Here is a 15,242-nt window from a genome sequence, read left to right on the forward strand (position 1 = left end):
CTGGTCAGTGCCTCTCCATTCGGCCACCTTGGACAGGCTGTGTACTGGCTGCAGAGTGGGCTGCAGGTGGCCTTTCTCATGGATGGGGACACAGGAGTGTGGGCTCTGCCCGGTGGGAACCAGGGCTTTTGCTGAGCTCTGAGCACCAGCTCCTGTCCAGAGATAGGCGGTCTTCTCCCTGCCCATGAAGAATCAGAAACTGCAAGCTATGGCAACAGCAACATGTGTGTTTCCTGGGGGTGGAAGTGAGGAGAGCTTGGGGCTGAAGGTGCAGGACTGAGCTTGGAGCTTTGGCCCCTTGTCCCACTGGAGAAGGCGCCAGGGGTACCCAGGGCCTCCACTCGCCTGGCCCCGCTCAAGGAGGCTGAGCCCTGCAGAGAACTGTGGAATTTGGGAGTGTGGGCCAGGGCCGAAGAGGACCCTCCTTGTTTGTGGAATACTTGTGTCATGGCATACTGTGCTCAGGGTCACCAGGGAGGGCAAAGGAAACAAAAAGGCCCATGGTGTGCCCGTGGATTTGCTATGGCAGAAATTCTGCATCTATGAGAGGCATGTGGCTGCCCGCCAGGCTACCCGCAGAGATTTCTTGAAAACTTCCCACGAACAGGCTCATCATCCCACCCATCTCACACCAATGCCTCCTTTGTGTGCCCAGAACATATAGTGTCTATTTGCTCCACATAGCTCACCCCTGGAGCCTCCCACGGCAGGGAAGGAGCCACAGGAGAGGCAGCATGTGCTCGGGAAGCCTCGGGAGGATGCAGATGGGGTTGTCTAGGCAGGACCGTGAGCTGGCCGGTCACCCCTGTGAGGCTGCAAGCACTCAGCTCAAGGTTCTTCCTTCTTCAACGCGGCAACAGTCCATAGGCCCAGCTTCCCTAACACAGCTGGTGTAGAGATACCAGATTCTTAAAAAAAAAAAACAACTCAATATTCATGTAAGTTTGGTTCCACGTGGAGCCTCTGGCGAATCTCATGGTGACTTGTGCCAACGCTGAGCACAAAAGATTTCCTTTCAGAAAGTGGCATCACACGGAGCACTAGGAATTGCTTCTCACTGGGGAGTAAACAACTTAAAAAATTATTCCCAGCTCTTGGCCAATTTGACGTAGTGGGAGCTCAAAACATACTAGTTGAACTGAGTTGGATTTGGACTTTTAGGAAAGGTCTGGAGACAAACATGGCTGACTTTGTTTTTTACTTTTATTTTTTGAGACTGAGTCTCGCTCTGTAACTCAGGCTGGAGGGCAGAGGTGTGACCTCGGCTCACTGTAGCCTCTGCCTCCCACCCAGGTTCAAGTGATTCTCCTGCCTCAGCCTCCTGAATAGCTAGGATTACAGGTGCCCTCCACCATGTCCAGATAATTTTTGCACTTTTAGTAGAGATGGGGTTTTGCCACGTTGACCAGGTTGGTTTTGAACTCCTGGACTCAAGTGATCTGCCTGCTTTAGCCTCCCAAAGTGCTGGGATACAGGTGTCAGCCACTGCACCCGGCCAAACATGGCTTACTTTGATTCTTGGTTCCATCACCTACTATGTGACCTTGTGCACATAGTTGAATCTCTTTAAGGCCTGTTGCCTCATTTGCAAAACGAATGTAACAGTTGTAGGTCCATCGTGCACTGCTCCAGTGAGTGCTTCCACTGCATGTCATAAAATGTGCTGGGTCCTGGTGCACAATTAGGGCTTTTACTGTTGCTATCACAATGTTTCTATAACTAGTCTGGAAATGCCTTGGGCAAAGGAGTAAGGCCCTAAATGATATTCATCCTTCTACCCACTTCCCATCCATCATTTACCCACCCACATATCTATCCATCATCCATCCATCCATCCATCATCCATCTATCATCTATCCATCATCCATCCATCCATCATCCATCTATCCACCCATCTATCATCCATTCATCCATCCACCCATCCATCACTCATCCATCCATCCATCCATTCACCTACCCATCCATCCATCCATCCATCCACTCATCTATCCATCCACTCATCTATCCATCCACCTATCCATCTATCCACTCATCTATCCATCATCCATCCATCCACCCATCCATCATCCATCCATCTACCCATCCATCCATCATCCATTCATCCATCCACCCATCCATCACTCATCCATCCATCATCCATCCATCTACCCATCATCCATCATTCATCCATCATCCATCCATCCATCATCCATCCATTCACCCATCCATCATCCATCCATCTACTCATCCATCATCCATTCATCCATCATCCATTCATCCATCCACTCATCACCCATCCATCCATCCATCCACCCATCCATCATCCATCCATCTACCCATCATCCATCATTCATCCATCATCCATCCATCATCCATCCATTCACCCATCCATCATCCATCCATCTACTCATCCATCATCCATTCATCCATCCACTCATCACCCATCCATCCATCCCTCATCCATCCATCCATCCACCTATCCATCCACTCATCCATCTATCCATCCACCCATCCATCCACCTATCTATCCATCCATCTATCTACTCATCCATCCATCCATCCATTCATCCACCCATCCATTCATCTGCCTATCCAGCAGTCCACTCATCTGTTCACCCATCTACCCATGTATCTACTCATCCATCCATATATCAATGTATCCACCTATCCACCCATCCATTCACCCAGCATCTGTCCATCCATCTATCCGCCCATCCATCAATCCACCAAATCCATCCACCTACTCATCCATCATTCATCTATCCATCCACCCACCCACTAGTCCACTCATCTATTCATCTACCCATCTACCCATGTATCAATTTATCTGTCTGTCTGCCCATCCATTTATCAGCACCTGTCCATCCATCAATCCCCCCATCCACCCACCCACATATCCATTTATCCTTCCATCCACGCACCCATCTGATACTCACATAGTGCCTTGAGTTAGGCATGGTTCTAAGGATAGTTCCCACTAATCCTCACTCTAACAGAGTCCTGCTCCCCACTGCACCCCTCATCCAGAGCATAGTGGAGCCTATGATGAAATATTTCTCATGATTGTTACCTAATGGGGCAAAAAAAGGAGACTATCTGGGGTCCTCAGACCTAATCACAGGAGTCTTTTACAGGCAGAGTTTTCTCCACTGGTGGCAGAAGTGGAGGTCAGAGAGACTCCAGGCTGAGAAGGATCTGAAGTGCCAGGGCTGGCTTGAAGACAGAGGGGACAATGTGCGTGACTGGTGAGCAGGCCCTGGGAGCTGACGGTGAGTCTTGTCACCACTAGCAAGGATGGGGATGATGGTTCCCGCAGATCTGAATTCTGCTGGCAAACTGAATGAGCTGGGGAGTGGGTTCCCTCCCAGAGCCTCTCAGAAGAGCCTGGCCGCTGACTCCTTAATACTAGGCCTGGAAACCCAGAGTGCAGACCCCAGCTGAGCCTGCCCTGACTTTTGATCTACAAAATTTCGAGCTCATAAACCTGTTTCAAGCTGTAAAATACGTGGTGATTTGTTACACGGCAATAGAAAAACAGATGCACGCCTCCCACAGCCTCCCCCTGCCTATGGGGACCAGGGCTATAGGCACACAGGTGGGCCCAACAGCCCCTGCCCTCACTTTGCTGCTGGATTAGAAGGCGAAAGTCAATCAAAGCCGGTGGCGCATTTTATGACCTCCTTGCTCACTCCTTGTGAGACTCTCTAGCTTTGTGACCACTGGCTCGTCCACCTGGCCCAGCCCCTGCCTCCCCTTAGTGGACTCCTGGTACCTCAGCCTGGGTGGACGAGGTCCTCTTTGCACCATTATCTCAGGTGTCTCTATTAGCTTTCCTCACACTGTTTCCTGAAGCCCGGGTGTGCTGCACATGTCAAAATCTGGTCTTTGAGAAAGTACGGCGCCGTGGTGAAATCGCTAGGGAAGCGCTTCTGCATCTCAAGCCTCATCGGGGGCTTCACTGTGTGGAGCCGGAGGACGCAGCATCCACCAAGCTTGCCTTCCATGGAAGCACAGCTCCCCAGGCGCCTGGCCGCCCTCTGAGAACAGACTCTGTGGGCACAGGCTGCGAGATGCTGCTAAAACCTCCCAGGTCTCCTTTGCTTCTCCAGACAGCAGCTGCTTCCACATTCTCCACTCACACTCATTCTACGCTGGCTATCAACCTACGGTTTTCACAGAGAATGGGACCCGCAGGTGTCCTGGGACGTATACACTGCATTCTAAGTGTCTGTTTGCCACAGATACCACTGTCCGCTCTTTGGAATAGTTTTTCTCGACTACTGGAATGTTATACATGTAGTCGATGTCCACTAAATATTTCTGAGTAAAGACGACTGTTAAATTTCACGAATCCATCTGTTTTTCTGTTTCTCAGTTCAAAATGTGCTGCGGTCAGTGATATGAACCATCCGTTCACACCCCCATTAAAAGTCGGCCTTTGGCCGATGAAGGCCAGTGCTCTCCCAGCACTTAGATGAGAAGTGCACGGTCCACGCAGAGCTGTCTGTTCACTGTCTTGACAGCAACAAGGCAGCCCCGCAGACGACGCTGACGTCACACTCACACTGCAGGTGGAGAGGGAGGACCATGAGGCTGACTTACTTTCACACAAATTAAATACGCGGGACCTACGTCTATAATAACATGTCTCCGAGAAAAAACACTCTACAGAAAGCAAATGGCCATGATATTGAGGGAGAACCTTTCAGAATAAGCGCATTGCCATGAAAGACCCTCCTGCAAGCATTACTGCTTAAGAATTCTTTCAAACTTGATGGACTTGAAAGTTTCTTTGGGTGAGGAAACACCCCCTACAATCATTCTGCTGACTGAGAACTTGCTAGGCCAGGCTCCTTTTTCTCATACAGCAAATACAACGGGCAGTTCTTGTGTCAAATTGGAGGAAAAGAGAAAGGAAGAGGAGATGAGACATCACTGGTCACATTTTGGAGGACTGGGCCGAGCAAGTGGCCAGATTTGATCCCCCAGTGAGATTGGGAGTATGGCCAGGTTTGGGGACAGAGATTGGCCAGAGCCACAGAGAGGTGACTGGAGGGGCTGTTTTTGGGCATCCTCAGCATGGCCAGCAGCTCTCCTCTTGAGCGTCACTGAACAGGATCTGGGGGCTGATTCTGGAGAACCGTGCAGGGAAGGCGGGGGAAATGAATCAACAGTGGAGAGTTCCAGCTTCCAAGCCGGTCGATTTTGTGACTGAGCAGGTAATTAAAACCTCAGTATTTTACTGGACTTCTCCTCTTCTCCTCTGTCCTCTGGCCTGCAGGATGGGAGGAGGAGGAAGCACGCGCAGTCTCTCCGATGAAGATGCTCTGTGCAGCTGAGGCGCCTGGAGTACGTTGCTGCTGGGTGACAGCAGGGCGGCACCAAATGCTGGCGATGGAGATGTGGGCACACGTGGAAAGCAGGCGACAAGCCTCTCGAGGTCTGCGGCGTGTTCCCCAATTGCACAGAAATACATTGTTGTGAAATAAATAGCGCCTCTGCCTCTGCCTCTGCAGGTTATTTCCAGGCAAATGCAGAGTCACAATATGGAATAAGGTGATCGGTATTAAAAATCCAACCGAGACAGCAAATCAAATCCTCCAAAGGGTTCTCGTAAATAATGGCTTCAGTCAGTTCCAGGGCCCATTATTTTAGTAGCTAGCGACTACTAAGTTAGAAGACTTCTCAATGCATCTGCAAACGATCAATACACTGAAAGACTAATCACATCCATGTGCGATCTGCATAGACACTAAGAGTTTGTGCCAGAAGTCTTAGATTAAAGGGGTGAGGAACAACAGCTCAGTTTAAAAGAAAAGAAACATGTGGGCAAATAACAGAAGATGGGCGCAAGTTCTGCAATAGTTCAGACACGTCAGGCAGGCTGGCCACTGTGAACTGGCAGTCCCGGGTTCCAGGTCGCAAAGACCTCTCTGCTGCACCTTCGTATCTGGTCCTCCGCTACACAGAGAGTGCACGTTACTAACCAGAGTTTACACCTGAGGGACCTAGCAGTAGTGGGCCTGACTCAACAGATGCTGGGAGTAGAAAGGCACACCTGTTCACTGCCATATTTGGTGTTTCTTTGCTGTCATGCCTCAACTGGCTCCTGGGAATGACACGAGCCTAAGCCTGCAGACCTGTGACTGTGTCTGTTCCCCTCTCTCCTACATTCCCAGCACCTAACCCCGGGCTTGGCATCAAGTATATGGGTGCGTACATGCATGTGTGTGTGTGTGTGTGTGGATGTACGTTTATGTATGTATGGACATAGATTACACATGTATGCATCTCACTTGCTTGATGCAAGAATGACTCATCAATTATGCAGACCATGCCTCAGGGCCCCATCTGGCCCATCTGTTTTTGAACAGCTGGGAAGGTGAGGATATTTTTTTAATCTATCGAACAGTTAAAAAAGAAAAACAGTATTTTGTGACACATGAAAGGCACAGTTCATTCGATTTTCGGGGTCCATAAAGGTTCGCTGAATCACAGTCACAGTCATTTGCTGATGAAAGTGTCTCTGGCTGCTTTTGTGCACCGATGGCAGGTGCGCAGGCAGAGGCTCCACGGAGACTGTGTGCGTGGCCTGAAAACCTAAAAGGCTACTGTCTGGCCCTTCTGTGATCGATAAGGTCATTTAAAGCTCTGAGAACAGGCAGGCATGATTCCCTGGTGCTGCCCTGATAGGACAAAGCACTGAGAGTGAACAGAAGTCAGCTCAGAAGTCAGGTTTCTGTGAGCCTCTAGGTGCAGGAAGCCAGGGTGAGGTACCACCGTGCACTGCTGAAGCTCTGTGGCTAGACGGGTAAGGCCAAGTTAAAAATGCATTCCGTTTTCATTTCATGAAGGAGATGGACAGGAATCATTTTAAACCAGAGGATGAATGTAAGTGGTGGAAGAAGTCAGCCCTGTGGGGAAATTCACGTTTAATTCACACCCAAAAGCCACCCTAGAACACAGCAGGTATGCAGGGGAGGGGGAACAGGACCCCATATGCCAGAGGACAGGGTTCAGGTGAGTGAGTGGCATGAGCAGCCTTTCCTCACGTGTCAGCGTCCTGCTGGAGGACAGCTGTTTCTGACAAAGACATTCTGAAATCAGGTAGGAGCTGTGAACTAAGTGGTAGGAGGGAAGAACAGGGTTTGTGATCACGTATCACGGAGAAGCTGGAGAAAAAGGGGGCAGAAGGGAAACAGCACCTCTCCCGTCACCCGAATAGAGCTCTGACAGTGACACCCTGGACAGCCAGGACCTCTGAGCCAGGGAACGCTGGTGCGGCCGGCATCACTGCTCTGCATTGCGTGAGTGCTTGTGGGCCTGGTTTTCATTGTTCTTAGGGTAGGGAAATTTCTGAGGGCCGAGAACTTTATTTGTACAAAATCACATATCAATCATAAAGCCGCAGTTACATAAATGCGGATGCACCTGCCTTGGCACTCACAAGTGTCTCGAACTGAATTTTAGACTCTTCTGCCGTTATTCTTACTTCTTTCTTCCCTTCCAATTCTAAAATTTGCTTGCTAGATGATCAAACACATGTTTGTTTAGAAAGAATGATCCATAAGAGACCCACAGAACGCCCATGAGATTAGTGCCACAGACCCTGCATCAGGGATTTGTAACCAGTAAAAAGAGGCTACCTTTCTGGCAATCACAGCGCTGTACACAACAATTCACCTGAGCTCTCCGACACAGAAACAAAGGAAAACACGAATTCATGATGAGGTGGAAACAGCTCTCATTTTCTAGGATCTTTCTGGAAGTTTTGCTTGCTGAATACACACATTCCCTGCATTTTCCCACAACTGTTCCAAATTTAAGAAGCAAGGACAAGGGAGGTGTGCAGAAAGTGGCATGTTCTCTCATCCTTCCAGACAAAGGCATGTGTTTCAGAACCTAGGAAAGCTCCCACTCAGTCTCCACAGCGCACCTGACTCTCGGCCCTGCACACCTCACTGTGGGTCCACGCTGTGGAAACCCCCCACTCAGTCTCCACAGCGCACCTGACTCTTGGCCCTGGGCACCTCACTGTGGGTCCATGCTGTGGAAACCTCCCACTCAGTCTCCACAGCGCACCTGACTCTCGGCCCTGGGCACCTCACTGTGGGTCCATGCTGTGGAAACCTCCCGCTCAGTACCCGCAGTGGACCTGACTCTCGGCCCTGCACACCTTGCTGTGGGTCCATGCTGTGGAAACCTCCCGCTCAGTCCCCCCAGCGGACCTGACTCTCGGCCCTGGGCACCTCACTGTGGGTCCATGCTGTGCCTCACTCTGATTGGAACCCCTTCTCTTAGCTGAAACATAATGTCAGGTTCAACTTTCATACTTCCAAAAACATTTGTGTGGTTTTGTAAATATTCAGAGGATACTTTGATTATTTCTTATCTGAACACTCGAGTGAGAAAGCATCACCGTTCATGTGTATTCTGTTTTGCAAGATAGACACGACCACAGCTTACAATGGGAAAAATAACGGATACATTTACCACTGGGCATTTTGTAAGGGAGAGAGTTATTTTGGGTCTTTTCTTGGGGACAGTGGCCAAGCTGTACGCAGCACTTACTGTCCCTGGAAGCTGCAGGAACAATGGTGTCAAATGTCTCGCACAGTGGCGGGGCCGGAGCCTCACACAATGTCTGCTTTTCAGAAACGGCATGCTACACCCAGCAGGCGCCTGCGCAGGGCCCGCCCGGTACCAGCTCGTGTTAGCTACTATTTTTTAAGGATAAAAATAACTTAAAGGCTCTTCAAGGGAGAAACTATTCAGTAAAATACTTTCAAAAAGCCTCAGGCAATAACGCGATTTACCAGATTGGGAGAAGGTGATGTAGTAATTGGACAAATGGGAAGAAGGCTGTTCCAAGGTATCATTTATAAAACGGGCCTCGGAGAACTCCCTGCAACCTCGCTGGATATACACCCAAGCTACTCCCAGATATACACTGTTTTAGAAAAGAATGCCTACTACCATTTAAATGCCTTGTTTTTCTTTCAGGAAACATTTTGAGAAAATTTATCAATCAAAGAATCAGATATTATTTATGTTTTATAAGGCCTATCAGAAGGAAGCAACTGAAATATTTCCCATCTATGCATCCAGAGGAGGAAGAGACTTTCAAAGGTATATTTATGAAAATTCTAACTAATCACAATGGGTACTTACAATAACCTTTCACCTTTTGTTGCATGAATCTTGAATGTTGGTAATTTAAAAAATTATCATAAGTAGAAAGTCAACATCTCCACGCCATGAAAATAAACTCATAAATGGTTCTTCGAAATTGAAATACAATTGTCTCCTTAAATCTCACTGTACCTTTTTTCTGTTTTTATCACAGGGGCAGCTTGGCATAGACTCTTGTGAGTCAGTCTTGGGTTATTTCTGAGGGGTGCTGGCTGTCGTGGCGTCTAAAAGATGTAAATAAGTGCTGCAGGCCTGCTGGTGACCCTGCCCTGCTCCTGCTGCAATCGCCGGAGACCAGCGTGACACAGCAGCGTGGACGTGGGTTGCAAGGTCCTTTTCGGTCTGAACCTCTACAAACACCCAAGTGCAGTGTATAAAATGTTTTCATTTATAAAATGGTTTCATCTGGGATAAAGCTTTGAAGCTGCATGCATGCCCTACACACTGCAATGGACTAAGTTACTGCTTTGGTGTTGCAGGGTGATGGGTTTCCCAGGGGACCCAGAGTTGGTGAGAAAGGGAAGCAGGGCACGTGGGAGTGGACACATCTCTGTTGATTTAAGTCGCTGTTTTCACAAATGCTACGCACATGCCCATACATGCAGGGCAGGACTGTTGCATGTCAAGTCTGCTCGGCTTTCCAGGCCGGATCTGGTCCAGCAACTCCACCTGACCTGCACTCCCGCCCCGTGCCATTGCCCCGGCTGCCATCCTGTGCCTCCCGATTTCTGTATCTTTGATCCTGAGGCTCTCTGCCTCTTTGCCTCCTCTTTGGAGACTGTGCAAATCCTGCTCTCCTTTGGGCGGTGAGTTCCTCCTGCTGGCCCCCCCACCGATGCCCTGTGCACTGCACCCGGGGCTGGTTTGCAGAGGTCAAATGCACTCTCCGGTGACTTCAATGTCTCATAAGTGCCCCCCTTCACCTGCGTGTGAACTCCCGAGGGCAGCAGCCTCTTCCATGCCCCTGTGGATGCTGCAGTGCCCAGCACCGTGCTGTGGCTCACAGACTGCACACCTGAGATGGGGTTCAAACCCGTCCTCAACTGCTCTCAAGCTTCAGGTCTGCCATGACCTCCCCAGACTGCTGCAGCTACTGCGATGCCAGCCCCCTGGCCCTCTCCTCGGCCTCCAGAGATCAGGCTCCAGTGTCCGGGGCCTGGGAACTCTGTCCTCCTGCTCAGCAGGAAGTTCTGCTCACAGGCTGCTCTACCTGTCCAGGCCTTCCTGACCTCTCGTGCCTGGACAGCCTCTCCGGGGGCTGCCTCCCCACCCTGCCTCCCTATGGCCTGCTCACCTCACTACCCCAGCTCCCTATGCGCACCTGGGATGTGGGTGCTCTCTGCTCACACCCTTCCGTCCTGTGTGGTGCTGAGTCCCCCACACACGAGGGACCCCAGAATCGCCTGCCACGTGAATAAACAAAGTCAGATTTGAAATGCTTAAAAGCAAACTGAATTTAACTTGTAAGAGGAGAAGAGAAAAATGTTCATTTAAAAACATTGTATTTTGTTTTCTTTCCAAATAAATTTACTTGTAGGCAATGGAAATGTCGGTTCTCTTAACAACAATCCTTAGGATGGCTGTAAAGTTGTCTGTTGCATCCTGTGTGTGTGTCTGTGTGACTGTGTGTGTCTGTGTGACTGTGACTGTGAGAATGTCTGAGAGAGGACATGTGTGTGTGTGTGAGTGTATGACTGTGTGAGAGTGTGACTGTGTGTGACTGAGTGTGTGTGACTGAGAGAATGTGAGTCTGAGAGGATGTGTGTGTGTGTGACTGTGTGAGAGAATGTGAGTCTGAGAGGACGTGTGTGTGTGAGCGTGGTGTGTGTGTAAGTGTGGTGAGGAGTGTGTGAGTGTTCAAGATTCCCTACATAACGGGATACACACAGATGCAGTGGTAAGCGGATGAATACCATCTTCATGTATTTTGAGGAGGACGGTTTCTCTTCTGAATCAGCCTATGTGTCTACGGGTTAATCTGCTTGTTCTTTGCCATCAGAAAAGGGACATTATGTTGGTTGGAGGAAACTGGTGACAAGTGGTAAACAGAGTAGCTGCGGACAAGAGCAAATGGACACAGGTCTCTAATCGCCATGTAAATGTTACCGCCCACCCATTAATGCACGACTGAGTGTTAAACCAACCGACCCGCTGCAGAGCACCTGCCTGCGCCAGGTCAGGGTCTCTGGAGCCCGCTGCTAGCAGAGACAATTGCACGTGTCTCTGACAATGTCCTAATGGAGGCCCCTGCACTGCCAGCACCGACTTCCACTGCAAAGCCTGAAAACCCCTGACGTTAGCTTGTGAGCCAGGGGCTCTCAGAGCACTGAAATCAATGGACAGTGACAAAATTCCACATCGTTCTGTAATTTCCATCTTCTGTAGCAAAGCCATGTCCAAAGTTGAAAAATTGCTATTGTGAATTTAATCTTTCGTTAGAAAGTGCACCGATTAACAGTGAAATTGCTGAAATCCTAGCATGTAGGCAGTACGGGAAAATGGAGACCAAAACCTCACGCAACTGACATCCTGGAAAGCAAATGGTGCCTTTGTGCTGTGGGAGTGTTTCCTAGCACAGCTGTGAGGTGTGTACTGGGCAGTAACGAACAGTTTTAGAAATCTAGCTACGAGACTGAGGCCCGGCTTCATGGCAAGCGTGCTGACAGATCTCACATTTGTATTCTGGAAGGCACCAGGACAGACAGCTTCACTCATGCACTATTATACAAACTAGACACTGAATAGTCAACATATTTAATAATCTGGATATTCAGATTGCTGGATCAAACTTTGTTGACTATAGACATGAATGTTGGTATTATGTAGCTGTTTCAGTATTGTAGTTTTACTCCTTGGTAACATGAAAACCTACAGAAACTTTGCATTCTGAGAGTGTCAGAGATGCTGGCTAGACGAGGCCTCTATTCTGCCTGTTCTGGAACATTCTTAGGCATGGAAGCGTACTCCCGCATCAGCAGAATACCCAGTTTTCTGGGATATTTGTGCTGTAGAACCCCGGCCCACTTTTCTTCCCCACCTTAAGTAGCTATTAGCTGCTATACAAACAGCTCGCTCCATGAATTTATAGGAGAATCCAGGATGGGCGAATGCACAGATGCAGAAAGTGGATTCACGGTGGCTGGGGCTGGGGTGGACTCACAGTGGCTGGGGCTGGGGCAAGATGTGTGGGGGAAGGGAATGGAGAAGGCCTTTTAGTGACTCCAGGTGTCCTTGCTGGGATGGTGAGCATGTTCTAAGGTTAGATTATGATGGTTGCACAATTCTGTGAATTCACTGAAAACCGTTAATATGTACCGTGAAGATGGCTGAACTTTGCAGTTTGTAAATTATCTCACTGAGCTTGTTGAAACATAAAAGCAATTAAAAATTTTCATTTTACTGTTCTACCTTCAACATAACTTTTCAACAAAACAGAAAATACATCAGAAGATAAAGATGGTGTACTCAATCCTATTTTTAAGGCAACTGAGAGAACCAGAGATATATTTAATAATTCCAAACGGCTAGCAAATGAGCCGATTATGTGCCAGCACATGCCAGTGAATAACGTACAAATGGCTCAGTCAAGGAATGAGATCTATTCATCTTCAGAAGAAGATTCTGTGCAGCAATACGATGGTGTCACAGCACTACTAGAAGCAATTCACCCCAAAGCTAGAAATCAAATAATTTTCAAAAATGTGATGATTAAGCACGGCCAGTAAAAACGGGCCCGTTACGATTTTAGAAGTGAACGTTTGAAGGAGCTCAGTGTCAGCTTTAGTGTCTCCCTTTGGCCCCCTTGGAATCTCCGCTGGGAAGGGCCCTCCTCCCACACGCGGCACCCAGCAGGAGCACAGCTGCGGGCAGTCATAGTACGGCTCCTATTTCCTCACCTTTAGCTGAAAGACAACCTTGGGCTTCCAGCCCTGGCAGCGTTCTGAGGACTGTGTAGAGGTAGAGGGAAAGCTGGGCCATCCTCACAGGAAACTGTTTCTTTTGTGATGAAGGAGGTGGGGTAGAAGGAAGAGGCCCAGCTGGAGAAGACAAAAATGAATGGTCATCACTCGAAGACCACCGCGTGAGGCCTTTTACTGGCATCTGACTTGATGCCTCCCCACCAATCTCTGCAAGGCAGGTTCCTTTTCTTCTCTTCTCTTTCCTTTTCTCCCTCTCTCTCTGTCACCCAGGCTGGAGTGCAGTGGTGCAATCTCGGCTCATTGCAACCTCTGCCTCCTGGGTTCAAGCGATTCTCCTGTCTCAGCCTCTTGAGGATTACAGGTGCCTGACACCACGCCTGGCTAATTTTTTTATTTTTAGTTGAGATGGGGTTTCACCATGTTGGTCAGGCTGGTCTGGAACTCCTTGGCCCCTCAAAGTGCTGGGATTACAGGCATGAGCCACTGTGCCTAGCCCATCTCTGGAAGTTCTATAATCTCCATTTTACAGATGGAAAAGCTGAGGCTCAAAGAGGGCAAATAAAAAACATTTAATACACATGGATTAAGCAATAGGGTTGGGATTTGGACCCAGGTTACGAATAATCTCTATGAGGGCAGGTTTTAATCTGTTTTGTTCACGGCCATACTCCTGCCTGACACTGATTTTTGGGGCATAAAAATTGTTCGATAAGTGTTTGCAGAATAAGTTTTATTTCGAAATAATAAAAAGCTTTGACGTGATGAGGATGGAATCTGCGTTGTGAGAACACGCTCATAGCTGGGTGTCTTTCACACCCTAACAAAGCAAAGGCTCACTTTACACTCTGTTTCTTTTGAAATTCCTATCAGTGGAGAGCCCAAAGCTATCTGGGGTAGCTGAAATGGGACCTGACGACCTGCCTCAGGTTTGGGAGGAGCATTTTGCCTGTTTGCATATGTCATGCTCAGATTTATTTATTATTAGGAAAAGAGTAAGTGCCATTATACAGTCCTGTCATTATAGATCATCATTTTTGGTTACATGGGGATTTTATTTACTCATCACTAGATATGGATAACTAATGATCATTTCACTTTTAAATAAATTATTTTGTATTTGAGATGGAGTCTCGCTCTGTGGCCCAGGCTGCAGTGCAGCGGTGCAATCTCAGCTATCTGCAACCTCCACATCCAGATTCAAGTGATTCTTCTGCCTCAGCTTCCTGAGTAGCTGGGATCACAAGTCCCCACCACCAAGCCTGGCTAATTTTTTTACTTTTAGTAGAGATGGGGTCTTGCCATGTTGGCCAGGCTGGTCTCGAACTCTGGACCTCAAGTGATCTGCCTGCCTCAGCCTCCCGAAGTGCTGGGATCATAGGCGTGAGCCACTGCATTCAGGTGTAATGATCATTTTAACTCAAAACAAAGGGCACTTTTGTAACCGTGGAAACAAGTTCTATTTTAATTTTTTGCAAAGTGTAGTTTGTCATTGCTGATGTTCTTGGTGGAATGTCAACGGCAAGGACAAAAATGACAAGTTTTCATTGAGTAATGCTATTCCGAACTCTTGTTCGTCTCTTGACGTCACATGTCTAAAACTCAGTACTGTTCTACAGAAACATTCCCAGATTTGCTCGGTTTTGACTCACGGAGACACGTTTGGGAAAGCACCATCTTCTGCGGACCGAGACACTCACTGGAGAAACGCAGCTGCAAAAGCAGATGCCAAAACTGAGTATTTTAAGATAATTTTTGGAGAGAAACTAAAGCTCTGAAACACAAAATAGCTTGCTATTTACATGTTAAATGTCAGGTTACATGCTTCCCCCGCATACGAATTTCGCCGAAGTCTGTGGCTTGCCACAGTATCAGCCCTGTTTACCAGGGTCGTTCCTTCTTCATTGCCATAACTGAGCTCCGCACCTCGGGGTACTACTGACTAAAATGTTCTATTTATTTACTTATTATTTTTGAGATGGATTATTGCTCTGTCACCCAGGCTGGAGTGCAATGGCGTGATCTCGGCTCACTGCAACCTCCGCCTCCCGGATTCAAGTGGTTCTCCTGCCTCAGCTTCCTGAATAGCTGGAATTACAAGTGCATGCCACCACACCCAGCTAATTTTTGTATTTTGAGTAGAGATGGGGTTTC

General features: G+C 48.4%; 1 protein-coding gene and 1 long non-coding RNA gene across 6 annotated transcripts in view; one reads left to right on the forward strand and one right to left on the reverse strand.

Annotated features, from left to right (window-relative positions):
- The window catches only part of MBP (myelin basic protein), a 148,471-nt gene that overhangs the window by 47,363 nt on the left and 85,866 nt on the right, over window positions 1-15,242 (reverse strand). The gene's annotated exons all lie outside the window — the stretch shown is intronic.
- On the forward strand, window positions 8,753-10,718 carry LOC144579084 (uncharacterized). The gene is made up of 3 exons (XR_013525956.1): window positions 8,753-8,851; window positions 8,983-9,108; window positions 9,326-10,718. It is a non-coding gene; the product is annotated as an uncharacterized LOC144579084 (long non-coding RNA).

Source organism: Callithrix jacchus, chromosome 13 (genome assembly GCF_049354715.1).
Source record: "Callithrix jacchus isolate 240 chromosome 13, calJac240_pri, whole genome shotgun sequence".
Taxonomy (NCBI): domain Eukaryota; kingdom Metazoa; phylum Chordata; class Mammalia; order Primates; family Cebidae; genus Callithrix; species Callithrix jacchus.